This window comes from Lonchura striata, chromosome 3 (assembly GCF_046129695.1).
Source record: "Lonchura striata isolate bLonStr1 chromosome 3, bLonStr1.mat, whole genome shotgun sequence".
Classification (NCBI taxonomy): Eukaryota; Metazoa; Chordata; class Aves; order Passeriformes; family Estrildidae; genus Lonchura; species Lonchura striata.
In genome coordinates, this window is record NC_134605.1 from 102,290,411 (window position 1) to 102,316,296 (window position 25,886).

Consider the following 25,886-nt stretch of genomic DNA (forward strand, 5'->3'; position numbering starts at 1 on the left):
TTGCCCATTGCCTCTTGTCCTGCTGCTGGGCACCACCAAAGAGAGCCTGGTCCATCCTCTCGACATCCTCCCTTTTACACACATTGATGGGCTCTACTCTCACTTTTCTCCTCTTCAGGCTGAACAGCCTCAGCTCCCTCAGGCTTTCCTTATAAATGAGGTGCAGCAGTTCCCTGACTGTCTCCGTAGCTCACCTTCCCACCTAAATAAACGCCATGGAGCCCTCACACCAGCTGAAATCAGCCCAACAGCACCAACCTCCCTCTCCACGATCAGCCAGCAGTGCTGCATGAGCTCCAGCTATAAGGCATGACCTTCTCTTCTACTCTTACAATGCAAACAAAGCCCAGACTAATCCAGACAATATTATAATAACCACATTTCAGAGCTAATACCAGTATTAGAAACCAAATCATATTGCTTTCCCTTTCTTCCTGCTGAAACTCAGAATTTAGCTTAAAAGTAACTGTGACTGCATCTGAAATTATCAGAAGCATCATTTCCACTCAAAGGTTGATGAAACACACATGGGGGCTGCTCAAGCTTAGCACTGTGATCCCGAGGCGGGTGAGGGTTCTCAGCAGGGCATCCCTGCCTGGCATCTGCCATGTGTCACATCAGCTCTGGCACCAGTCTCATCTATACAGAAACACTGGTTTTATTTATACTTTTTCAAAAAGTATGAATTAACATTGTTTCTTTTGAATTCAAGAAGCAGCTTAGAAGCTGAGAATGAATAAATGGTTTTGTAGTCTAACTAAAAGAGATACACAGGATAAGATCTCTAATTTTAGCCAGTTACCTGCTACCAAAAATGGACGGAAGCAGTGACATCCAAGACTTTCTTACTGCCTTTGCTGCATCCCACTTCAAAGACATATGCCTTCTAGAGCTAGGAACTATACAAGATACACTATATTTAGGTTTAGAGCGAAATTTAAAATTTTACTTTTACAAAACCCTGTTTCATTTTCACTTGTAACTAACCTGCCATCACACTTAGAGGTGACAGAAGTCACATCTAAAATAAATACATCCTTGAAAAGGCACCATCCACTAGTTTCTGAGAACAGTTCAAATTATAAATAACTATTTAAAAAGTTAGATACATCCAGATTACACCTGTAACAAATTAAAAAGATTAAACACATTGACTTAACCAAAGCTCTCTGGTGACTGAAAGCTGTCTATGGGCAGGAGGAATGCCGGGGTGACTTCAGCCGCATTAAGAAGAATCAGCTCAGGTCCCTCTTATCTCATGACTTAAGATGATGTGAGTTCTCTGGAGGATGGCAGAAGGCAAATAAAACCCTGCAATTACCTAATTTCACTGTAAACAAATGGAAGATAAGAAATTTTCTAAAAAATAGTTACACCAAAAATCTTTGTATTGTCTTTCAATCTTCATCGTTAATTTAACCAGCCCCTAATGCAGCACTAAAACATGTCTGCAAATTGAATTTTGGTTTATTTTCCTCTGAGCCAATTACTATTTTAGTTGCAAATTATTCAACTGATTTACTAATAAAAACAGCATACAGAAAAGCTTGAGAGATTAGTTAAAAATACATAGTGATTAAAGATTATTAGGGTTGATGGAAAATAATGGAAATTTACTGAAGTAAAAAGTTCAAAGAACAGAGTTCATGGACTCAAAAGAAATTGAACAACCTAAACCAATACACATTTCAAAAGTCAAAAAAATCTTTTCCATAAAAAAAACCCTTTCCAATTGCAAAAAGGATTATATTTTTTGTATAGACTAGATTTTTTTTTAAACAATAATATTAGAAAAAATTATACAATATAGATTATATATGTATATATATATTGGTATCAGATAAAAGATGGGATTCTATACATTTACATTTTGTATCAAATACACCAAATTATTAACACTACCATCCAAACTACTTAGCAAGAAAAGAATCTTTATTAAAAAAATATAGTCAGGAAATGATAATTTTAAATTATAGCCGTAGGACAGGCATTTGGTGTCTACCTCACCTTTCAGATTTTCCAAAGGAGAATTACAGAATTCTGGGGGTTGGGAAGGACCCATGAGGACCATCAAGTCCTGCTCTCTATCTGAATTGTGAAAAAGTCCAATTACAGCAGGGCCTATCCCTCTCTCATTCTGGATATATCAAACAAAAGGTACTCACTATTTTCTTCTAATCAATTATTGAACTATCAGCTTGTTCCAGGTCAGTGTTTGCCCAGTCACCAACAAAAAGGGCTAAAGCAAAGCATTGCCTACACCACCAAAATTATCACCTTGCTATCAATTAATATTTCATTAACTTAAAGAATCAGTGCAAAGTGACCAAGACTGTTGTTTAATGTTTCAAATCAAATTAAGTATGCAAATAAGATCCTTATTTTCCTCTAAGTTCAAAATTCTGTAATAAATAATTCCTACATTTTAATAAATTTAATAAAAAAACCGAACTAGCTGTAATAAACTTCTTAAAATGCACCTGATGATTAAGTTTCTAGAAAACATGCTACAGTCAACATATTCTAGGCAGGAGGAAAACTCCATTATACAAATCAAGAGAGCCGTCTGGAACCTGATTTGGCTTTGGAACAGGCTGCAGTTAAGGCAGATATCCACTAAGTGGCATTAGCAACCCAATCACCTAATTTTGACAAAAAATAATCATAATACAGAACACTTAACGTCCCACAAACAAATAGATGGAAAACATTTCCTTTGAATTATTAATTTTATTCAATTTTGTCATAAGCTTTGGCATAATTCCAAACAACACTAGCAATTTCCTTTTCAGATCAACAAATTTGCAAATATTTAGCAGGATGGTCAGATTAAACAAAAAAACCATAATGACAAACATATTAAACAAAGCAACTAAAATATGGGTGCAATGTGAGTTCAAATTAAGACAAATAAAACTACAGCACGATATTTTAAAAGTAGTTGGGGTTTCAGAGGTGCTGTAAATCAACAAGCCTGTTGTGAAGTGCAAAAGTACAAAAGTCACACCAAACATTTACATAAACCTTTAGAAAAAAGATAATTCTAATAATTTAGATATACTGATGCTACCTGATTCTAGGGAGTATAAAAGATTATGACAACTAGGAAAGTAAGAAAACTACTACACTAATTATTTAAGGATTTGCTTTCAAAATATTAATTAAGGGTTAATAATAGTAAATATACAGTTCTGAAAACTGTTTACTGGAAAAATGCCTTTAGGAACAATATAAATATAAAGAGGAAAGTATTAGAACAGAATGCTCATTTAAGAATAGTTTTCCCCTATTCCTATTGTTTGTCCCTGAGCTTTTATCACTGCCAGTTTGTTCATACATAAACAGTTCATGAAAATAAAGGAGGTGGAAAAATCAGTATTACTGTACACAAGATTACAGAAAAATTAAATGAGCAAGACTTCTGTTTCTCTGCCTCATCAAACCATATATTTTAAGCTTGTGAAATATCCTATATATGCACTCAAAATTCTCAGCATACTTCAATGCTACAAGGAGTAAGACATTCCTTTTCCTTTTTTTTTAAGTGTTTTTTTTCTCCTCGCTGGCCACAGAGGAATTGCATTAGGACATAGTCCTTCTTCCCTACATCCGCCTACGACAAACATTTGCTGCAAGTCAGAGACTCCAAAACCAAATTGTTTACAATTAACTCAAAAAGCCATTAAAAAATTGTTTCTTTGTTCCAGTTGGAAAGAGAGACAGCCAGATGTGTGGCTTGTTGATCTTGCTCTTTGCTGACCTCTGAGTGTAGGAAGAACTGCAGCTGAGGAAGGAAGTCAGCAAGTTGTGTTAATGAAGGTGAACATTGCAAAAAAAGGGTTTGCAATTTTTTTCATTAAAGAAAACGACATTTGAAAGACTTTTTTATTAAAAAAGAGATAATACAAGGCCTTATTTTTTCCCACAGGTGAAAAATTAGAGCTTTTGTTTCAGAAGAAATAACTGAGTTTGTGTATTTTGCTACTTCTGAAAAATTTTACCCTTAATTTCAAAAAATTCATGAAGTTTCACTGAGGTGCCTGTAAATTAGCAGATGCCTCATCATTAACAGCTACTGGAAAACCATCAATCTTTGAGGATGTGAAACTCAGGAAAAGACTTTAATTTTAGGCTTTGAGTCACAGTCTAGCACTACATACCAAAATCTGGCATAAAGCTGAATTCCAGATTGAGAGTGTGCCCAGTTCTTGGGAAAACACATCTGGCAAACTATACAAGGCAACCCTTACAATCACCACAGTACTTATCTTCACAGTTCTCCCTGAAACACATTTATGCATTGTATCTCTAAAATACCTGGCAATGAATTAACTAGAAGTCTGTGTTAAAAACTTCATTATGTGGTACTCCTCATAACCATACAGAACATGCCTGTACAAGACCTGTGAGATAAAAACCGTCTCAAAACCTATACAGCAATAGGTGTGAAACATTATCAACTTGTTTATAAACTTTTAATTACTTTCTAAAAAAATGTTTGAAATGCATTCTGAAATTCTACAACCACAGTATTCCTCATTTTATCAAGATACCTGAGATGTTAGTAAGTTAACATGGCCTAAGGTAAACTAAGGACACATTTGTGTGTGAAGTACAAATTCACTCCAGAGATTCGACTTTAGATATTAATTCTGGCACTCAACATCAATCCTTAACCAGTTAGTGAACCCTACTTCAGACATCCAACTTAATTGTCTGGATTAGGCTAAATGTTTCATCTTGCTCTCCCTGCACTGCTAACTTCATCTTAAACACTTCACACTACTTTTGTTGGAAAATGATGCCTAATTCTTGTCAAGCAGTTACTATTTTAAGAACATACTACCATGTAAAGACCTGAATATAATCAGTTCATCTTCCAACTGTCTATTATGGTAGTATTTAATTAAGAAACTTTCCAATGTATTCTTAGAAAATGGGAAATTGAAAACGAAAACCACTTTACTCCCTTCCCACCCCATATTCTCCCGCTCCCAAGGTCATTTAAAAAAACAACAGTAATAGATCACAACATACACAAAATGCTTCAGAAAACAGTTATACTATTATTTAATCTGATATGGACATTCAAACTCTGGAGAACTAAAGCAGTAATTCATGTCACATTTTTTGAAAGTTTTAAGGGATACTGACCATTTTAAAAACAGTCTACAAGATTCAATTTTCCTCTTTGTACTGATAGAAATGAAAACCTTATCATGTAAAGTTACCAGTACAGCTCAAACATTTCACACTTAAGAGCAGAAAAAATTGCTTCTGCTGCATTAGTATTTAGAATTTAGTATTGGCTTTTCATTTTTATATTAAGATTTTATTTTCAGAACTTTTCCTTTTACACAAAAATCTTCATATGTTTCTGCAGCTTGTATTTGGTGATTCTGAAAAAAAATTAATCTTTAAGATTAGCAAAGTCATATTTGAGGGTTTAATTTTGAAAAAAAAGTCTTAACTGTAAAAGGTCTAACAGCCAACAATTAGACTTCAAAAATATATCAGGTAAAAAAAATAGTAATTAATTTTCTTATGAGGTGTAATTCCTACCAGTTTATTATTTTCTACCAATGAACTTCATAAAAACAGTGAACCACACTATAGTATTATTAACTTTATATGGAATAAATATTAAATAGTCCATAATTTAACAAATCTTTCCTCATTTCACCCTTTTTTTTTCCCCTCCCCATTTCCTGTTTCTTCTGTCACATCAAGAGTATTTATCTCCACTCCTACCATTTTCTTTTATTTTTTCTTTTCATTTACTTGTCCTGTCACACACATGGATAAGTCCATGCTGAACACCTGGTTTTGAGATTCTCTCCTCTCTGGCTCAGGATCATCCAGGGCCATTAATCTTAGCTGAAATGCTATTATAAAATTTAATAGGTATGTTACGTACATAATTGCTATTTCAATTCCCATATCACTGTAACAAAATAGGAGGTTGGAAGCTCTTTTAATGGAGAAAGTAAAACCTAAAAATAAAATATGCAAAATAGCTTTGCTGTATGTATACAGTCCTTACAAGTTCACATCAGTAGTTTAAAACACAGAGAATAATTTTCTACCCTGCAGAAATTGTCAAAGCTCTGATTGCAGTCTTTCATCTTAAGTCTCTCCTGCCACCCTTCCCATTACCTCCTTCCTTAGACCTGGGTTTGTTGACCCATCCAATGAAATGAAACTGGAATATTGCTGTCTTTCAGCTACGCTGGTTCCACATCCTTTGTGACATCGAAGTGATGAATCTCTATGCCTTCCACCACTGCAGGTAGCTTTATTTCTTTTGAACAAACCTCCACATGATCAGCAAACACCTTTTTGACATATTGTCCTGACTCCACCTGGGAGTGAACTGGCTTTGATAGAAAGTCAAGGCTGCTGCTGTGTTGGGCTTGTTTTTGCCCGCAAATGGAAGTTTTCCTGGTCTTTTGCCCACAGCTTCACTTGTTGGATGCCTTCACAGCAAGCTGAATTAATCACAACATTCACTGTTACTAAAGCAGGGTTAACTTAAAGAATGTTACTGTTACTAAAGCAGGTAAACTTAAAAGAATGGCAATGGCTTCCATCTCTCCAAGAAACCACTGGATCAAAGTTGCCATCTCACACAGCCTTACTACTGACAGTTCAGTTAAGATACTATTGCCTTTCAGATTTTAGGTGTTAGATGCTGCAAGTGCTCCAGGTCAAATGTCCTGTCTGCTTCACGCTTCCCAGCAATCCAGGAAGGGCTGGCAGCCAGCACAGTTTGGGTCACAACCAGAACCGATGCCCGTGACTCTCAGCCCTGCAGCCCCAGTGCCATGCTGACCACAACTCAGTTGCATGTGAAGTGTGACAGAGATGTCCCTTCTGGTCCCTATAATCTTTGTAGAAAACACAAGGAGCCAGACTGGCACAACCTCTAGTATGTCACAAAGAACTAGCTTGTTTCCAGTGACAAATTTTCTTTTAATTATATCACCAGATCAAAACCTTCTAGTTCATCTCTATCACCCTCTGCTTCCCCCTCAGCTATTGAAGTTTGCAGCTGTTCACAACCTCTTCATAGTCCTTCTCATGTATCAAACCTTTTCTTGAAGCAGAGTGAAATAAGTTTAAAGCCAATAAAACAATTTGGTGCTGCAGGTACTGGCACTGATTCCCTTGTGTTGACACCAGTACTTCTGTGAATCTGCAGTGAGCTGATGCAGACGTCTAAACTCACAGAAGAGTAATCCTCAGGGAAGCCTTTGCAATCCCACAGATTTTCAGCAGCAAATTCCCTAAACCACCACATCCTGCTGAGTGAAGGTGCTGATGCAAGAGAAGGGGCAGACAGTACTCAGCTAACCCTTCTAGATGGCAATGAGCTAATAGAACAACTATATACCTGATCACAAAATAAAGTCCTGTACATATACTGACCATACAGAGTGGCTGGTGTGGTTTCTCTCAGGGAATATAGACATTTAGGACAAATGAACTATTAGCACTTAAAATCCCAAGTAACATTGGACTCATTTAACAAACACAAAAACACTGCATAAAGAAAAGTCCAGCATAGTGCACTCTTTAGCCTTCTCACAATTCACATATAAAAGGAAGCAGGTATTTAATACAGACACACAGTTATGTCTTACCTAGAAATAAAGTGGTTCCAATTCACATTCAAAAACCCAAAGATGTGGTGCTAAACATTCAACGTCCGTCTGTCATGAAAAACATTCAAGATTACACTTGGGGTTGGCTTGGCTCTTCCCTATCTCAATTTTGCAATAAAACTTTCTAGTTTAAAAAAGACATTTCCACGAGAAATAGAAGTTGTTCTATTGAAAGTCAGATTTGTTACATCCAAAAATTTTTGTAGTCATACCACTAAAAAATGCAGCAGGATTGAAATGATCAGGTATTCAAACTAAATTTTATCCCATATAATTCTACTGAATAGATTCATCAGAAAGGTGGGATTTTATAACAAGCTGTGGCCAAGACTGGTACAGCCAAAGGAAAATAATGTGCACTAATAATGGCATGCATTATATTAAGAATTAAAAGATATAATAATGAAAAAATGGGAATGGAATACATTTCCAAAACATTTAGCAATTTAGTACAAAGGCTACATTTAAAACATTATTTATATTGAAAAAAGTCCAGTTAAAGCAGTTCTAAGTTCCGAAATTAATTTTCCAATCTTTTGAAATTACTAAAATAAAGAATGTAATTTAAATGTCCAATAGTGATAATTTCATTTACCAAGTGTTGGAGAAGGGGACATCACTAGAAAAACAAGGGGACCAGGTCCTTCTTAAGGTTCTATACAGACATCTATTTTAATGTTACTTTTTTAACTCTCTAAATAAAATAAGAGAGATGCAAGCTTGCCCCCAGAATAATGGTGAAAGTAACAAGGAAAATAAAGCCACTATAGAAAAGCTTGGAATATAGCTCCCCAAACACTTTTCCCAAATATTCAGTTTCACTATCCTCATAGTCTCAGAGGTCAAGCCATCCAGTTCATAAATCAGCTTAATTCAACTTTATTAGGTTTTGGCTTTGAAAAACACACAGTTGTGTTTCTGCAGCTGTATTTATAAATATGTGACCAAAAACTGGGTTTAATCTAATTACGGAATTTTATTCATTTAACTTCAAAATAGTAACCTTGATTGCTGCCTAAAGAGGAATTATCACTTTGAATTTATCTGTGCAGTGCAGATTGGGGCTTTTTTCCTAAAAATACGTTCCTTACTGCATATTGTAACAATTCATTATAAAAACAGATTAAATTATATCAAAATGTAACACTAATTGCCCAAGTAGAACACCCACACAGGGAACTAATTAGGAATAGTTCCTCTGTGCAAACAAATCTTTGAACCAATTAGTACCTGGTCAAGTCAAGGAACTCCCTCTCTCTAGGGAAAGAACATTTTTTTTTATCATAATTTTGCTGCTGGCTGCAAATTCTCTTCAGTTCTGTAGCAATGCATGGTATTTGCAACTTATATTTCAGACACTTTGATGGGAACTCAGTCAAAATTTGGAAAAAAAAAAAGGCAGTAGAAGACCCATAAAAATCATAGAACCAGGACTTCAAATGGGATGTGAACAAATCCTGCTCTCTGCCTAAGCCAATTCTGTCCCAAGGGTCTCAACAGATCAGAACAATAACAGTGAAATGACTCAAAACAAACAGTAGAGTAAATGAAAAAAGTACATGGGAAGAAGAATTCTCAATTGTTGCTCTATAATGAGAAAAGCAAACAAATAAAAACCTCACGGCGAGAATATTATACCCAGATAGCATTCTGAAAGCGTCAGTGAGATGCAAAGTAAAACTGCATAAAAGATGGTATTCAATGAGGGCTGAGCGTTCATTTATCATTGATGATGTTCAAATCTGCTCCACAGCTGTTCTGTGCAAGTCTGAAAGTACCAGAGTTGACGCTTACCTTGTTGAAGATGATCCAGAGCCTTCCCAATATTTAAACAGAGGCTGCAATCTGTGGATTTTAAAATTTATTTAAAAGGATCGTTAGTAATGAAACTGTTTTAATTAACGAGTAAAAAATCAGAAAAGTTACTTAAATGCCTTCAAGAGAAAGTAACTTCCCTTTTTTCAAAAGCAAAGAGTACTCTGCAAGGCATCTTCTACTGTGCATTACTCCCAGAGCCAAAGGTCAATTAATCTCATACTAGCGCACACCAGGTTAGTGAATGACTGCTGCACAAACACCTCAGGACAGGGAAAGGACTGGCAGCACTGCACAGACCCAGACACTCACCCTTTCCCACACAGCAATGATGGACTAAGAGACAACTCCTGACCCTCCAGTGCTACAGGGCTGCAAAAATCAGCTCTAAATACTACTGTTTAGTGTAGCATTTACTGCTTGAACACGTAAGAAAACATGTCCACTTCCCTCTTGACTCAACAACAACAAAAATCACAGGTCTGAAATATTCTGGAATTCCAGCATTAATTACATTTATATAGAAAAACTAAATTTTGGAAAGAAAACCCCAGCAACTATCAAGGAGAACCTCCTGATGTTCATCTGAATTATAAAACCACAAAACCTTTGCAACTTATAAAGAATAGCTGTCCCACAGCACAACTCAAGTAGTAGCTAGGACTGAACTAGATTTTTAATCAAATACAACATTCTGGAAGTCTGCTTTTTAATATTTTTTTTAAAATTGTCTCAGATATCTAAATTTCGTTCAGTATAAAACAAAATTAAACACAAACTCAAATGAGACATAAAACCAATGTCAGTGTAATTTGCAGGGTTAATGTGATTAGCAGGTATGAAATGAGCATTAAAAAAAAGACTGCAAACAGATGCCAGAAAGCCTTATTGTCTGTGAGCAATAACTGCATGGAATGGGCTGCAAGGCAAGTTCACTGAGGTATCACATTTGGATTGAGAGAGATGCCATTGAGTGAGAAAGTCACTGCCATGGGCGGGAAGGAGGATAAACCACTCTGAAAAGTTTAGTTTACAGTCTGGTATCTTTAAAATAGTCCTTTAAAAGTGGAGATAAACATCCCATGATTGGAAGGTGTTTTCTACAGGAAAGCTGAGGGAAGGAAGAAGAACACTTTAATGAGTTCAGAAAATAACTAAGTATCAAGACACTTTCTTACAACACTGTGACTTAACCACATGGTGAAGAAATGTATTTATGAGCAACTGCTCTTGTTCTTGAGCGAATTTGCAAGTCAGAAAGAAAGGAAAGTCATCATTTCTTAAACACCAGCCTGACAAAAATGGACTGAAATAAAAAAGGCACTCTGAAACTCTAAGGGAAAGATATTAACAAGGAGGCAAACCATCACATATTAACACAGAAGAGAAAATTCTCTTTTACTATTTTGGGAAGCTGCAGCAAGTAGATTTATCTCTAGTTAAAATGCATTTATACAATGAAACACGGGAGTCAGTTCAGTTGCTTTAGTGTAGTATTCTGGGGGACCTGCTGGGAGTAAAGCTTATTATCCTCCCAGGGATTTGAGCAGTCGTAGTTCACAACCAATTTGACTTAAGGAAAAACACAGCTGCTATTTTGAAAGTTTCCTGCTGTGTAAGAAATAATTAAGGCTGTACGATCAGTATTCCACAAAGCATAAATAGCAGAGATGCTAAATTAATTCTATTCGGAAATAAGGAGTTAAGTGAAGCTGCATTACAGAATGGACTACATAATGCTCAAAGGCAAAAGAGGAGAGTTAAATGAGAGGAAGTGTGCATCAGAGGCCAAACTCTCTCTTCTAACTACACACAGCATTATTTCATGTTTTAGAAGTCCTTTACTCAAGAAGTAGAAAGTACAAGTTCCAAAATGAAGCAATGAGTTTTATTCTGAGTTAAAATATAAAAACAAAAAAGGAGTAGCAGCTGAACACATTTATCAATGTAAAAACAGAAAAAAACACAGACTCATGTAAACCTCTATTACCAACCTGGTACTATTTAAATCTTACACAGATAAATGCAATGACAATACCAGTAATTCAGGGCAGTTCATCCTTAGAGCATCCTGACCTGAGCTTTGATTCTCTCCCCACAGAAACTGCAAACGGCACCTAGAATTCCCAGCCCAGGAATGGCACTGTCCGTGTGAGGACTGGGAGGTCAGGATTGCTGGACCACAGCCAGGTGGAGGAACACATGACAAGGTTACCAAGAAGCCTATGCCATCCCAACAGCTACTCCTCATGTCCTGTAGAAGCAAGGTGGTGAGACAGATGGCTGTGCTCCACAGACTAGAGTCAACCCCTGAGCTGTCTGTTGGACCAGACACTGTTAAGTCATTAAGATGCTAATAGCTTTAACACTGCTTATAGAAAAAAAAAAAAACTCACACACAAAACTTCACACCCTACAGTTTTTGCTAAATGTAAGGTTAGACTTGCACATCCTAGACAGGAGGCAAACAGACAATTAGAAGAGGGTTGAGACATCTGCTGAAGACAGGGATTCCCCTGGGAAAAGCTAAGGATCATGACAACTCAGGTTTGCACTAGGACTGCTCTTTTAGCTAACAGAAAGCAAAGCTTAGGTCAGGAATAAGTTTTACTCTACTGCCAGGATACACATCCTCTGGATATTGCAGATGCCATCTGTTTAATACTCAGGTTATTAATTTTGATTTAAAATGCCAGGCCATAATTCTTCAAAGATATATATATATATCTACTTAAACAAGTGCTTTCAAAATGGCTGATTATACTTGTGTATTCTCGGGGCTTGTCTTACAAAAGAAATATGAAACTCAATTATTCCATGATTTTAAGTGGCTCTGGCTCATTTTTCCAATTTCCCAGACAGCTTATTACTTCCAGGCTTGAAAGAATTTTTCTTCTACCTTCCTAAGCGCACATTGACAATGCTGCCACTGCCTCCCCGAAGAAGCTGCTGAATCCCAGCTTCCTGGAAAGCAGGATCTGTGGCCACATATATGTCAAAAAATAAAACAGCCCAGGGCACACAGCCACGTTCTGGGCTTGGAACAAGCAAACATGTTACAGCTTGTAGCTGGACAACTAAAATCCTATTCCTCCATACAGCCCAGCCAGATCCAAACAGAGTTTTGGAAACAGTCCATAGTCTGTCCCAACCCCAGAACTATGCTTAGGCATTATCTGGGAGAGTGTTAGTTGGCATAGAACAAAACTGTGTCATGAGCAGGACTAAAAATGTAACAGTAGAGTCGCATGCCATACCCACTCCTTATTTAGTTCCTGCTATGAACATGCATCACAAATACAGTACCCAGCTGCTTCTGGAGAAGATAATTTTTAGAAGTTAATTCCATAACCAGCCAAATGAGTTTCAGAATTAAGAGATCACCCTTGCCTAGGTGGCTGTTGCTTTCAAATCAGGGGAATAGAACCACATAATTATGTAACATCTGAGCATTTGAGTTTCCATGAGTATCATATGCAGCATACAGGAAAATTTGCACTCTCTAGGTTTTGAACCTTTTTAATGTGTTCACATAGACTGAACATGAGCATCTGATTTCTTAATTTTGGCAAGCCTGGACTGCCGGTAGAACATTAGTGCTGATTGTCAGCTGGTATAAAATGGGCATAGGTCTATCAACTGCATTCCAATGCACAGCTGAGATTCTGCTTCTCCTAACTTCACCCACATAAGAGTGATGGGCAAGGAAGAAATTAATCTTACAAGATCAGCATTTTAGGAACAGATCTGTGGGTTTATTTCAATAATTTAAAAAGTTATATATGTCTTCACAAATTGTTTTTTTTGGTCCAAGTCAGAATTCCCAAATTAATTACTTTTAAAAAATTCATGCAAACCTGAATTGAAAACATTTACCCTTATTTTACACAAAAAGGATAACAGCAAGAAGTTGTTGTAAAGACAAGAGAGACACATAAAACTTTACAAAGGAAAACACAACTACCGTGGTGCAAATATGGATGTAAATATTGTACTTGGCAAGAATTACTGTGTGTAAAACTTTGTATAGATGTGATTATGCAGTGTCATAGGGGACTGAAAAATCTTTCTGACAACACAAAAACATGCAACCCTTTCACAAACTGCTGACCTCACATATCATCATCTTCAGTGCCAACTCCTCACCCTGGAGTCTCAAGTGCAATGGCACAGTGTATTGGGTTTCCGTGGCCAGATTTTGGTAGTGGGGAGGGCAGTGAAGGGGAACAGGATGGGATGATACAACTTGCCACTGGCCAAGGCAGACCCCATCAGTGATGGCGCCAACACCTCTAGGATAACTGAGTTAAGAAGGGGGGAAAAATCTGCTGCAAAAGAGCAGCTGAAGAGAAAGTGAGAGCATGAGCACAACAGCCCGGCAGCCCCAAGGCCACTGCAGAAGGAGGGGCAGGAGGTGCTCCAGGCGCTGGAGCAGAGATTGTCCTGCAGCCCCTGGTGCAGCCCACGGTGAGGCAGCTGTGCCCCCAGAGCCCATGAAGGACCATGGGGGAGCAGAGATCCACCTGCAGCCCGTGGAGGACCCCAGAGCAGAGGTGTGGGTGCCCGAAGGAGGCTGTGACCCTGTGGGAAGCCCACCCTGGAACAGGCTCCTGGCAGGACCTGTGGCCTATGGAGAGAGGAGCCCACACTGGAGGAGGTTTGCTGGCAGCACTTGTGACCCCATGGGGGACCCATGCTGGAGCAGCCTGTCCTGAGGGACTGCATCCCTTGGGAGGGTTCACATTGGAGCACTTCATGAAAAACTGAAGGCCATGGGAAGGACTCACATTAGGAAAGTTTATGGAGAACTGTGGGAGGGGACCCACGCTGGAGAAGAGAATGTCAGGAGGAAGGAGTGGCAGAGGCAGGCTGAACTGACTGCAACCTCCGTTCTCCTCCTTCTTCTCTCATTTTTGAGGGAAAGAAGTAGAAAAATTTACAGTGAAGTTGAGCACAGGAAGAAGAGTGGGGTGGGAAGAAGGCATTTTAAGACTTGGGTTTATTTCTCATTATCCTACTCTGATATGATTGGTAATAAGTTAAACTAACTTCCCCAGGTGGAGTCTGTTTTGCCCATGACAGTCACTGGTGAGGGATCTCTCTCTGCTCTTATCTCAAGCCACAAGCTTTTCATTATGTTTTCTGTTCCCTGCCAGCTGAGGATGGCAGTGATAAAGTAGCTTTGGTGGGCACCTGCCATCCAACCAGGGTCAACCCATGCCAATATTGACAAAACTGCTTATTACTCTGTAAAATCTTGAGCACCGATTTATAACTGCTGCAACACCAGCTGCCAATCTGGTCCAGTGAGTCCACCTAATAATCTACCTAATAACCATCTGCTCCAACCTAATAGTTCCAGATGAACTCCCACACTCTGATTTACCCATTAATAGTTTAACTGTAGTGCCTTGAACTACAGGTACAATTTCAGTCTTCCAAAGAGATGAAAAGATGACAAATATATCTCAACAATGACATCACTCAACTAAAGACCATTACTCCAATAAACCACAAAACTGTCAGATCTTTCAAGAAAAACAACCAGAAGTCTACAACACAATAAAAACCCACCCACATACATGAAGTAACAAATTTATTAAATCCTAGTGATGATAACACTGCAGGCATGAGACAGACATCTGTTTTTTATAGATCTTGGCCTACATCCTAGTTCTAATATAAAAAAAAAACACCCAAAAAACAACAGCTAGAGAAAAAACAAATTACTTTAGATCCATACTTAGTATGGTCCTTTTGCTCAGGATTGCCTACAGTGATACTAGAAAGGGTGATGCTAGGAAATGTAGGAAATGACTGTTCATTACTAAGATGTTAATTTTCTCCAGCTCCCTTTGGACTCCTTGACAAAATGCTTCACTTTGTATGAAAGTAAATGTTTGCATTGAAGATCTCCATTTTTCATAGTTGTCAAAGAGAAGAGTGTGGTTTGCACATATATTTTGTGTGATTTCTAAAACATCTTGTGTTGGACTGGACAAGAGAGACAGCTGATTTGTATGTCCACATGTCAAATCACTTCACAGCATCAGTAAATAAAGGGAACAGCAAGGCTGACTAAGCCCAAGCTGATCAATACTGTGAACCATCGACTCAGAGATGGCTTTGAACACACACACAGGATTTCAGCTGGCAGCATGGTTGGGAGTTTACCATCCCAGTGCTTGCTGTGCACTCTGATGCAGAATCAGGAGCCCATCAAACACCATCTAGTAACCCATGCCAGAAACTGAGTGGAACTCATTTAGAGCTGCTAATTGCCTTCAACTCTGTGGAGAAATTGTGACCCTCATCAGAAACTGTGCTTTTTGTCAGAATACGTCAAAGGAAGTCAGGCATCTCTTGCTTTATTGTAAAAAGAGATCTCAAGGACTTTGTGAGAAGGCAGAGAGTTGTCCAGATTTGACCTCTGAGCAAATCTTCAGAGAATCACCCAATTAATCTGCTTTCTGGAAAAAACAGACATGAAGCTTTTTAACAGTGCAAAATTAGGCAATGAATTCAGGCATGCCTACCTACAGTCACTGGCACAAGATGGGAGAATACCACATACAGTCATTCCTTAACAACCAGCAGAAAAGTGTCTGCAGGTTTGGAGGACAGCCTAATCCCTTATAACCGAAGTTATCTCCTTCCAAACTAATTTATATCCCTTCCCTTTAGAATCTCTCATCTGTGCAGAAAGCAAAAAAAAAAAAAAAAAGTTATTTTAATAATTAAATGTCTGATTGCAATGTCAGTTGAAGGGAATACTACCACACACTTTACTAGTAACACTATATTAAACACAGAAAGCAGAATGTTTTGTATCATGTACAAGAAACAAAGCTACCTGAATAACTTCCCCCCCACCACCCCCTCCCTCTGGCCCCAACCTCATCTTGTGATTCTCTCTAAAGAGAGTCATATGGCAGCACTTTTCTCCTTTTATGGGCAAAAAAAAAGGATAAAGGAAGTCAGCTGCTGAGCGGGACTGCCGTGCCACATGAATTAAGCAGCTCAGAGCTGTGCTGGTCCTCTCACATCCCTACCTCAGTGCATTAGGTACTCTCAGAGAGGGACACTATGAATCAACTTCCACTTAATGCATATATAATTACATGTCACTGAATGTTTCACACTGACCTCATCACCGCAGCATGTATTAAAAACCAAAGGATAGAAGGCATGTAATATATTTGCATTTGCTTATCTACCATCTCCTTCCTTTGTATGAATGTCCTGTCAATAGCAGGCAAACCTCTTCTTTGGGAAACAGCTGTAGTGATAGTATGACACTGAGCAGCAATTAAAATTATAGTACTTTCTGATGCAAGAATTTCCATGTGTTCCATGCTGCCCCAGTGCCTACCACCCACACCCACACTGGTCCTTTTCACCAGCAGCCCTACAAGATGGAATTGGGGAAATTAATTAATAGTCCAGTTTAGCAAATTTGGTGCTTTGAGAGAGAGAACTGTGTAAATTTCATTAGCTCAATGTAGGGAAAGGTAAATGACACCCAAAGTTCCCTATGTATCAAGAATAAAAGCCTTATTGTTATTTTATCAATGGAAAGAAAGGAATCATTGTTTCTGCCTCAATAAGTGATACTAGACAATATGAGGACTCACATCCATAAACAGCTTCAGTACTGAGAAATTATATAGAAACCCACCTCCTCTTCATTAACAGGTGATGGGATCAAGAACTTATAAGTATTCCCAACTCCCACCCAAGCACAGGCAGCAGGATCCATCAGCCAGAGAACCACAGTGTGCACACGGCCATGGGCAGAACACCTGCTGTGGGTCTTGGAACATTCCTGTCAGCCTTACAGGTACCACCGCTGAGTCAGAGCCACCCTGCTTTCCTCCAGCTTTTTACGCATGCTCGTTCTGAGTTATATTTGACTATTACAACTTGACTACTAGAACTTGACTACTTTGTTTGGAAGTGATGCTGAAAACAACTGAATTCAATTACATGAGCTAGGCTTGCTGGGTCACGGCCCACACACTTCAAAGCTAAAATGCAGATAAGCATTTCCATGGTCAGAGGCCCTGTCCTTAAAACTTTTTTTTTTGTTTTTTTTTGGGTTTTTTTTTTTTTTGTTTTTTTTTTTTTTTTTTTTTTTTTAGGAAGGAAGCAGTCTCTCTGGTTATCAGATCATTATCAGGTCAGATCAGATGGCCAAAACAACTGACTTCAGAAAGGAATTTAAAATACTCCCATCATTTTTTGAAATCTAGCACTGCTCTTGCACGAAACATGGAATTTATTAAATATATGTATATAGTATATTTCTTATTGTTAAAGATTAACTATTTACTTCTTAGAAGCTTTCAAGTGTTACCACAGTGTATTTAATTATCTATTGACAAATGTTATTTCTTTATAAACATGGACTATTTCTTTAAAAAGTAGTATTTAAAATCTGTAGGTGTCCCTTTGCCTTATGAATAAATTAGAAGACACTGAATAACAGCAACCGACTAAGTACAAACACTTTATTACAATTGTGGTGACTCAGACTGTCAGGATTTGGCAGCCCACAGTGTTCCTCAGCAGCAGAACAAAAGGGGATTTTTTTTGGCAGTTTTACTTCTAGTTCAGTAAAGGACAACATGATACTGTCTGTGCCTCAATGAATCAAAACCTCTGTAAAACAAAGGCATAACTAGTCAGACCCAAATCATTTTCTCTCACAGTATAAAACCAGACAAACATATTACCTATACATCTAGAACCTCTAATATGTGTGCTCTCTCCTTGTCTTTCAGGGAAAAATAAAATAAATAAAAGCAGGAAGCTTATCTAGCTATAGAAATACAAATCAGTTCTACAGGCAACAGAGTCCCAAAATACTTCAAGATCAGGAAATATTTTCTGGTTTCCTGTTGAATACAAGAGATATTGATAAAAAACTTCTAAGTGGACTTTTTAACACCTTCACTAACAAAAACATAACCCCCAAAGACCTAAGTATTGCACTATAATAACACAATCTCTAATGTGTTCAGAGCGTAAAACACAATTTTAGGGAGACTTGTCTTCCAGCTCCCCCATCATGATCTCATCTGGAACAGCAAAACCATCCCTGCAGTAATTGTTATTACAGAGCCCTGCTGCAGCACAACCTTGGGAGAGGGTGAAGGAAGGATTCCAGGCAGTCCTACAGGGCTTTTATGCTTTAATAATAATAATAAAAAAAAATGCTGTTAAGAGTTACAAAATATCAGAACTCATTTCCTCTGCCACCATCAATTCTTAGGGACAGGATTACAGACTTATTTCCAGAAGCTTCTAAAGATGCTAAAGTCCATCATGAAATCTGTATTTGAAGAAGTCGCCAACTGCCTACAGATGATCCTTGAAGCAAAATACTGCAATTACAGAGCAATACAGTACAAGTAGTCAGACTGTGTGTATGTGGGTGGGACAAAGTACAACTGATACAAAATTAGACTGTTCCTGGAAATAAAACATAACAAATTTAACAATCTATCCTTCTCAAATCTAAACAGATCTCAACAACTCTGAGAAATGTTATCAAATTTTCCCCTTGCCATTGCTTCCCTCCCCAGTTTCCACAGTATTATAGCAATCCCCTCTGAAAAATCAGAACCAACAGATCATCCATACCAAATAAATATTACTGTATGCCTCCCATGAAGGTTATTTATATACAATTTTGCAATCAATTTACTGGAGAGGGAATCATAAGGATCAGTAACCAGAGAGAATTTTCCTTCTTCTCAAAAACCAATTCTGGTCTGTAAGTGGCACCATCACTCAGCATTTTGATAACAGCTAAAGAAACAGTAATGAATTTTTAGCCCCACAGCTCCACACCATTATTAACATGCATGAGAGAAACCAGAAGATGAACTTTCTTCCCTCTTCCCAGAAAGCCATTAACTCAAGCTCACCTTCCAGATTTTATCTGGGGCAGCTGCAAAATGAAAATTATAATGATCAATCTAGGTATTAAATACACTCACAATAAAGAAAATAAAACAGAAAGCAGGTTAGCTCTGAAATATCTTTGAAAAACATGAAAACAACCCTTTCCTCCCACTTCCCAGAATAACCACATACAGTTTAGGTAACAACAGTCTTAGGACACTACTGGGCTCAGTTCAGTTGCAGAGGCAAATGACACTGAGCTGTTTTGAAAGATCCCAGTAAGTGCTCCATGCCATTAATCTATGCAGGACATGGGTCTTCTGGACTCCTTGAGCCTGCTAACCAAGTAGAGATGCAATAGTTGTAGCAAAGCATCTCATCCAGGACAAAACATTTACACTGGACAACTCAATCAAACCAGACTCAAATTGGTCCTAAAACCAAAAGAAATACTTTCTTCAGAAGTTCTCAGTCTTGCCAAAGTCTGGCCTTCATCCCTTCAAAATCTACACTCTTCGTAGATTTACTAATCCATATAAGTCTAGGAACCCAAACTGGACTCACAGGAGAATTTTGCGCATGGCTGCAACAAAAAATTTGGTATAGAAAGGAAAGTAAGATAACTGGGATAGCAAGCAGGAAGCCACCTAACCTAATAGGTAAGAAAGTTGTGAAGCTGTACCTTAAACTGATGTCACCTATTCCTGGAAGCTCAAGAGGTACCTACGGTATTAAAAGGGTTGTAAAACCCTCAGGCCTCTCTAGAAGCAAGATACATTCCTTTCACAAGCTCCTGGGGAAAGGAGTAATGCAATTTTGAAGTTTTGGATGAGAGGGCAGGAGCATGCCTTCAAGCACCACCAAGCTATTTAAAAGCATCAGGAAAGCAACCACAGAGGAAGTAGAAGTGGGAGGTAGACTCCCTTCAGGTTGAGAGACTGCCTCCCAACCACATCTCTGCACACCAGGGTAGAGTCCTAAACCACCATTGTCTGTCCTAAGACTATTCCTGCAGAAGTTATGAAATGGAAAAATATTTACTGGATGAAAGTATGGAACACCTATAGAAACCCGATTTCCCTCATCTGAATGCCTTAATCACAGGGCAGGAGTTTAGGCCTCTGGCCTAATTACTGTTTTGGGTTTTTTTGTGGTTTTTTTGTTTTTGTTTTTGTTTGTTTGGGTTTTTTGGTTTGGTTTTTTTTTTTGTTTTTTTGTTTTTTTTTTTTCCCAAAGGTTGCAGGTGAAATAAAGGACAGCTTATGACAATCTGCTTGTTTCAGTCTCTTGGGAAAATGGTGATGTGAGCTTAAGGCACTTAGAGCTCAAAAGGACAGAGAATAAAGTGTCACACTTAATGAATGTGGGATGCAGCTAATGCACCATAAAACATGAAGAGAAGAGAGATTAACATAATTGCAAATACTTTTACTCAAGATTGAGTAAATAGTTTACACTTATTTCTTAGCAAAACAAGATATTTTAATCCTGAGGGAACATTCCCATCTCTGGATGCCAAAGGCAAAGAAGTAGGAGAGAGATTCCACTTTCCAGAACAGTCTCAGTGATTAACAGCTATGGATGGATGCAGAACAGAAGCCCTGTGTATCTCATTTTCTTCACAGTAAAAAATGTAGAAAAGTGTGCTTTCAGACATGGGTTTTAGGACCATCAACCTCAGCTTTAAGCCATCTAGTTGTAAAATAGGCCACTCAAATAATTTATGAACTCAGGCAGTAATATACAGCAGAGAGAATTCTTCCCCACACCAAATCCTATAAATTATATATAAGAAAGCTTCTAACAACTATTTAAACTTTAAGTTAAACCTATGTGCATCAGAGAGATACAGGAGAGTACAGAATGACTTTTATCTAAAATGTCAGTTTAAGTCTACACATTCCCTTAAAAACACCAAACCACCTCCAAAGTGGTTTTTTTGTGCGAACTTGCACTCTGTCATCTTGAGCTCATCACACACAAACGGAATCAAACTCAAGATTTCAGTATGTTCCATGCCATATTCTAGACACAGCAACTCCCATGCTGAATGGATGCTATGGATGCTCTTCACCAGGCCTGAGGAACACAGTTTCATGAATCACATTTATTAACCCAAGACTTGAACCAAACCAGACTAGCACTTTTGATAGGCACACTTAACACAAGCTGCATTGCTACTGGAACCTTCAAAATGAACATTTCACACATTATAAACATCACAAACTCCTTACACAGATTTACTCAAAGGTAAGACTAGGACTTATGCATTAGCTTCACCTTTGCCACTGCTGGTCATCCAAATCATGTTGTTAAAATCTGTCAACCCGTCCAAGATGAAAAGCACTACAAAAGTACTGTCATGGACAGAAGAAAAAAAAAGGTAAAATGCACAAAGAAGTCCCCCAGAGCACTTGTCTACTGACAAGTCCATAAATTAGACAAGAGTATTTGAGTTGTTATCATGCCAAAGTAACCGTTCCTGAGTTAAGGTAAGGCTGAGTGATATTTAACTAAATCTCATGATTGCTATCCTCCTGTTGGCATCATTTCTAGACATTTTAAACCCACAATACTAAATAAAAATCTTTCAAGCACTTGCCTGTCAGTGCTGCACTGAGTCACACCAGTCCTGAAAGGTTCTTGTCCCATATATATTACTGTTATTTTTTCTGTAGGATCAACTACTGCTACCAGTTAAATCAAGAATTTATATTGAGCAGTATGTAAAGACAGAAAATAAGACATGTTTTTCATTTTAACTGGAATCAGGAATTGGAATTTTGGCAAAGTAGAGGAATGGTAAATTCCTGGTACTTCACAATAATTAGGACCTGTACAGCTGAAATCATTCAGATTGCTCTTGTCATCATTCACATGAGTGCAGAGCAGCTTCTATTACAATTTTAATTTAAACAACAAAATTCAAATTTATGACTACATTTTTTGCAGCTCTCGAACTGCCCCATATATTAAATATTTTAATTCATGCCTCTCAAACTGTTTTCTCTGATTTAGTGTTACTGTTTTGCATTCCTAGATAACATGAGTAGAAAGCACTGCTAAAAGAATGATTGATAATATTGAAATGGATCCAAATACATACTGAATTCAGTACAGAGGAAACACTAAGGCATTTGGCTGCTTCAAATTAGCATACATTGTTAGCATCCATACATCCCTATCTCCTGACTTTATAGTCCCAACAAAATACCCTGTTTGTCTCCAGGGATTTCAACAGGAGACCTAATGATGTCTGCATCATATACAGGGTTTGGATATACAATAGCATTTTTCTGGTTTGTTTAAAATGTGAACTGAATTATTAAGTTCACGTGCTACTGCATGCAATATACATCTAGTGCTCAAGAATGAGAGTAATTCCACAAAAATATTTTAATTTCTCCAAAAAATCTAATTAGAATGGCATTTGGAAGTAGATAAAAATATGATAAAGAGATCTTACTTATAGTGTCTCTATACCTAAAAAATATTATTTCTATCAAAGTACAGGAATGGTTATTCATCTAAATAACATACAGCATTTAAGCTCATTTTGTATATCACACAATGTGTAAATCTGCAACATACTGCACATGCAAATCCTCAATGCCTTTGTAAGGCTGCCACACTGCTGAGGACAAGATATTTCAGCCTGACAAAACAGCATCAAAAATGATGTCACGAGGACAAGCAAAGCACACTAACAATGAATTATCTTCACAACACTGTAAAATTCACTAATAGACTCACTGTCATGGCAAAATGACATCTGACAACAGTAATTATGCAATAGTACCCAAGATGATCACTATTTTTCCTTTCTGACTTAATCAAGAGAGGTTTATTCTAATTACTGGCATACACTGTCTTTTCAATCACTTGTTTTTTGTTTATTTTCAGTTTTTAATAAAGAGTAGAAGTTCTTGAGGGAAAAAACAAAGCATCACTGCAAAAGCAGCACAGGAAGGTACTGAAGAAGTACAGAGAGGAATACAGTAAATATTGCACAGCCTTTGAGGAAACATGTAAGCAACTCAGACAGCCTTGCTTATACTTGCCATAGTTTACATCAAGCAAAACTTTAAAGACCAGCAGTTAAACTATACTACAGCAGATTAAGCTGAAGAATAAAATTCTCTTGGTTGCTACTCTATGCTCTTTATAAAATTAAGTCAAACCTTTCAAGATGTTCCCATAATCTGTAATTTAGTTTCATTAAAACATTTTTTTAAGTCTACCATAGGAAACAGTAGGACTTTATCATCAGTTTTTAATTTGGGCCTGGTGAGATGGGGGATTGGGGGTATTACAGAAGTGTAGAAAAGAGATTTAAATGCGAGAAATTACAAGGTTTATTTTTAAAATTACTTTAAAAAAGTACATTGCTGATGTAACAGTCTTCCTTGCATGTTATAGAAATATGAAAGTTACCATAATAGAGAAAAAGGAAGTATCAGCTCAGTTCTTCCCTATGTAATAGGAGTTGGGATATTTTTGAATAGCTGTGCTGAGCATGTGAAAATCTTTGCCCACAAGGCAACCTCATGTCACGACAGCATTTCATTCTAAATCTCCCTCCTAAGAGTTCACTGCTAAAGTAATTTTAATTTTTTTATGGCCTTGCAGATGGTCAAAACAGAAAAAGCAAAGCAAAGATATCTCTGTCCCCCTTAACCTACCCTTTTCCCAAACACATATAAATTGACTTTAGAACTGGCAACAAAAACAGAGTGTAAAGATGGCCTGTATGGCAATTAAAGACCAGGAACAGGCTGGAAATGAACTCACATCACCACCCTCGGCAGGTTATTAGCAGCACCACTAAAAGCCTGTGCAGTTAAGAGCCTCGCTGTGTTGGCAGTGAATTATGGAGCATTCGATTTTACACAGTAGCACAATGTATTACTGAGACCTTAGCAAAACAAACCCCAGATAAGTACAACTAAACGGTCTTGGAATCAAATGAGGAGAAAAATAATGATAGGAATGATACAAGCGTGCTGTTTGCTGTTAACACCTCCCAGCATGGACAGCGATTTAAACGAGATGAATGCAGCGTTACAGAGCCCGTCTTTCATCTCTCTAGGTACATCCCTCTGGAAACACCACGCTTATGGCACCCTGCATCCAGCAATCACCAGCAGCTGCAATAGAAACTTTTCCGAATAATCAAAGTTGGAAGCTTCATCTCCCTTTACCCCCCACGCCGCACGCAGCCCAGCCCGGCACAGCGACTCGCTGTCTGACCGACAGCCCGGGCCGGCGCGGAGCTCCGCGGGCCGCGCCGCGGGCACAGCCGGCTCCGCGCCGGCGCTGCGCGTCCCTGCGGCCGCAGCGGCTCCGGCACCCCGCCCGGCAGCGAAAACCCGGAGACTTCCACTCGGGAGAGCCCAGTGGCCGGGGAAGCATCTCCCCGGCTCGGCTCGGCCGATCGGGAACCTCCGCTCGGGCTCGCAGCGCACCCGATGCCTCCCCAAGCGGGGCTGGGGGCGAAGCCAGCCCCCGGCGCTCACCGCCCCGGGGCCGCGGGCAGCGCTCCGGGGCCGCCGCTTCCCAGGCAACAGTTGGCCGTGTCCCTCCGGGCCCGCCCCGCCGCTGCCCGCAGCCCCCGCGGGGCGAGGGGCAGGGGCACCGCGAGGAGGGCGCCCCGGGGCCGGGCAGCGGGCACAAAGGCGGCTGCGGAGGCTCAGAGGGCGAGGGGAGCGGGGCCGCTCCGGGGCTGCAGCCGCCGTCCCCGCCCCGCCGCGATGCGGGGGCGCCGAGAGAAGGAGCAGCAGAGGCGGCTCAGCGCCCACCTCGCGCCGCCCCGGGCCCCGCCGTGCCTCCGCGCTCTTACCTGGGCCGCCCGTCGCCGCTGGCCGCCGCAGGTACCTTCGTCCATCCCCCGCCGCTGCCTCCGAATCAGCCGCCGGCGCTGCGGCGCGGCCCAGCCCGCCCGGCCCAGCGCGACGCTGGCAGAGCCGCCCCGCCCCGCGGTGGCTGCGTGCGGCTCCCGCCGGCGGCCGCCCCGGGCGCGGCTCCCCGGACCCGCCTCCCGCCGCCGCGGGCCGAGGCGCCCTGCGATAGGGAGAGGGATGGGGATGGGTCTGCCGCCCCGTGCAGACCGTACGCGGGGACCCCCTGGCTCCCCAGCGGACAGGCCGGGGCGCTGGGCTGCCCGCTTAGCGGAGCCGGGGCAGGGGTGCGTGTGTCTGTCACCCGCGCTGCGCCCCGCCCGGGGACATCGGCGCTGACCCAAGCACTCCCCGTTTCGCAGGGATCCCATCCCCCTCTCTCCGGTGGCCTCCGCTGTGGGATGGGGGGAAGTGGTAAAGGACGGTGTCTGTGTGACTCTGTGACTCTCAACCCTGGAGTTCGGAACTTCACATACATTCTTTGTGTTTCTGGCTTTGTAGAAGGCAGCGCTTCCTCAAGACGTCAAAACCAGATCTGAGCCCATTCACAGCTCATGAAAATACTTTGTACTTCCTCTGGCTGTGCTGAGGGTTAAATGAG

General features: G+C 39.6%; 1 protein-coding gene across 3 annotated transcripts in view; it reads right to left on the reverse strand.

Moving 5' to 3' along the window:
• The window catches only part of CYRIA (CYFIP related Rac1 interactor A), a 54,890-nt gene extending 29,521 nt beyond the window's left edge, over positions 1-25,369 (reverse strand). For all 3 annotated transcript variants that reach the window (XM_021525378.3, XM_021525375.3, XM_021525377.3), the window contains exons 1-3: positions 25,228-25,369; positions 9,459-9,509; positions 7,644-7,712 (exon numbers count right to left, since the gene is read on the reverse strand). The gene's annotated coding sequence lies outside the window, so the exon portion shown is untranslated. The remainder of the gene's footprint in view (positions 1-7,643; positions 7,713-9,458; positions 9,510-25,227) is intronic.
• Between the last annotated feature and the right edge of the window lie 517 nt (positions 25,370-25,886).